Consider the following 3,356-nt stretch of genomic DNA (forward strand, 5'->3'; position numbering starts at 1 on the left):
ACATAGGTATTTTAAAAGACATTAGGGTTCTAGAACCGTTCTGTATACTGATTGACATGTGATGTGAGATAGGATTATCAGGTGCCCTCTTCTAATGAAAGTAACATTTACATGGAAAAGTCTGAACGACGAACGAGGATTTTTTTGAACAACTAAAACCAGATAAGAGCGATGCATTGATTACGCATCACAGCTAGTAATGTCATGAGATCAAATTGTTAAAAAACGTTAGGTGTAGCTAAGAGTTGTTTTATGTTCTGTGATCTCTCATTCTGAATGTCTGGACTCTTGGCCTCTGTCACTCAAAAGTTTACGGAGTCATAGCGTTGAAAGAAGTTTGATGAATTAAAGCAAAAAACAACAACTGTAGAATCGGTCGGTTGCTGTCGTCGGAAAAAAAGGAAAATTGTTCTAAATCACTTGTAATATCATTATCTGGCACTAGCAAATAAAACATATCTTAAAACTCTGTCAAGCAATTATGTAAGGGGAAACCCACACCACCTTTAAACAGCCCTCCGTTTGATTGACATGTGCTAATCACCATATTACTGACCAAATATGGGGAACTGGGGTCAAACTGGTTTGGCCAAGTTTGCAAATGTTGCGTTTCATGTGATTAGATTAGCACTACTGTTCACAAGGAGGTAGAGGCTATTTCGCGAGACTCAAAACGACATCCCGAAAATGACGTCACCTTCGTGTTCCCGACGGAATGATTGTCTCGATAGTGAAGCTACCGGAAATCATGCCATGTTGAAGTCGTGTTGAAGCCGTTTGTTGAGTGTTTGAACGTGTAAATCGTGATTAATTTTAAAATAAAAATAAGAATCTCTCAATAATGTCGTACCTTCTGTTATTAAAATCGTTTTCTAGCCATTAATTGAAAGAAGAAACAATGTCAGCCTGATTCACGCGAAGTAATGTAAACAAAGTTATGAACACTATTTCGCGTGAAGGAAATTGACAACCGGAAGTAAATATGATGGATGGTCCTTTTGGTGGAAATTTCAGAAATTTGCCGGGAAATGTGGTAAAAATCTTGATGGAGATGGACTATATTTTGAATCATTTGAATAACTTCACATCTCTGGAGACAAATTTTCAGTGGCAAATCTAAGTGGGGGGGGGTTTGGGAGTTGCGACCACCCCTATGAGAGCCATCGGGATTTTTTATTATCATAATTTTTCATGACAACACCAACAGCATTGCGAGTTTTATTAAAACAGGGGTGCTGGGCACATTTTGCTCGCCTTTTTTTCTATACGCCGTGTGTGGGACCTGAAACAACCATGCTCGCCTGCAGCAAATAATTGTCTCCCTAACCCTTTGGTCTGCTATATCTCTTTACCACCTCAATCAATGCTACGACCCTCCCCCCCCCCCCCCCCCCCTTGAAAAAATCCTGGATTCGCCCCTGATTTTGGTTATGTTTCGAATGAGCTTGAAGCCTTAGAGGTGTTTAGACAATTTGAAACTGCTACAACAAGTAAATTTTGTGTGTTTTACTGCAAGAATTTTGCAAGAAAAGGTATGTTGGCATTTTTAATAAAAAAATACTAAGCTCTCTCCATGATCATTTCTCCTTCCCTCTACCCTCCTCCTCCCAGAGTCCCCAGAAAAAATTCAAGAGAACAATTATTCTAATTTATAAGGTCACAACTATGACTACTGTAGTAATAAATGATTTTTATAGTATATATGTATTAACTTTTTTTCTTTATAAGATGTTATGACATTATATACACATGGCATGGATCACAGAGACATTCTGTAGTATTTGTTAATAGCATGTTGCTTAACCTGGAAAATGAAATGAAATATTCTAAAAGAATTTGCATTACACCAAAAGTGAAAGAACAGAAAGAGAAAAATGAAAGAAATAAGTTGAATTTGGTGTGAAATGTGATTGTCCGGGTGAGTGTAGCCTTGAAAAAGACTGTAGTTGGTGGTGACTGACATTTCCACAACCTGAGTGTAAGTCATCTTCAGAGTCCAATGAGAAAATGAGACATAGTCGATAGGAATATTTATCTGTAACAAGTAATAAAACAAGTAATAAAAATAGAATTAATTGAATGATTTATCAATCTATCTACATGTGAAAGATATTTATTAAATCTTTTTTTTATAAAAATAAAACCAAAACAAATGTTCAGAAAAATCAACAATTTCTAGCAGAATAGAGTTTGATGGCACACCATCTGTGATAAATGGCATAAAAGGTCTATGATTGTCATCATGGTATTGACAGAAACAAGGCTGATAAAAGGCAATATCTTGAAAAGATGCAGGTACTTAAGTTATGAATAGAAACAAGTCAATGTCTCTCTTAACTATCTCTCTAAAGAAATCTATCCACACTTTTGCAGGACAATGGTGATCATTTTTCATTTAAAAAGCGAAGATTTCTGGTTCAAAATACTAAAAGGTTTGGCTGCCCTGCCCTACTTCAGACTATGAGGTAGTTTTGATACTAGTTATGATGAGCAATTAACAAAATAACATTGTGTAGTACCAGAAACTATCCATACCCCTCTCCTCACACACACACATAGGGATGTTGAATTTCTGAGGGGCGGGGCTGGATCAAAGAAGAAGCTCAAAAAACCATACCCTCTTCATCGCATCATCCCCGTATAGTCCATTTATAGGAGTACCCCCCCCCCCCCCCCACCCTCCCACTCCAGGCATCCAAGAATAGGAGCCTGTAAGCGCCTACATGCCTACGAGCCTATGCGCCTACATTATTGCATCATCAACTTGAGTTACACACTGAAATTTGGGTTTTCGCTGCCGCAAATCAAAAATATGAAAGTTACCGACTGATTAGGTTTGATTGACGACAGCGAAAAAAAACAAATTTCAGCGTGCAACCCGGAGCACCGAGGTCGCATGTTTATGAAAATAGATGTAAATCGATTAAAAAAACTGAAGTCTAAAAGTCTAAAATTTGAGCTTAAAAAAGCTTGTCATTTTGGAACTCGCGATGTAACGTCCAAAGTTTAAAACAACTACTTCGTGAGTCCCAAAATGACACAATAATTATGCGCTGTCATTTTGGAACTCGCGAAGTAACGTCCAAAGTTTAAAACAACTATTTCGTGAGTCCCAAAATGACACAATAATAAAACATTGTTACGATTTTGCAAACAATTGCTGTTAAAATACTTTGCCTAAAATTTCACCTTTATTTTTGTACGGAACTTGGAGGTAGTCCTCATGTAAGAAAAGAAAAGCTATAAGAAAAGCACAGAGAAAGGTAGTAGAAACGCATCGGCGTCATCTTGTTTGTTCTTGGTCACGTCACGAGTCGGTACGACGGAGCGAATCTGTCGGGAACACGAAGGTGACG

Source organism: Actinia tenebrosa, unplaced genomic scaffold (genome assembly GCF_029948245.1).
Source record: "Actinia tenebrosa isolate PJP-AT-01 unplaced genomic scaffold, QUT_ActTen_1.0 PGA_scaffold4__44_contigs__length_22323623, whole genome shotgun sequence".
In the NCBI taxonomy this organism is placed as follows: domain Eukaryota; kingdom Metazoa; phylum Cnidaria; class Anthozoa; order Actiniaria; family Actiniidae; genus Actinia; species Actinia tenebrosa.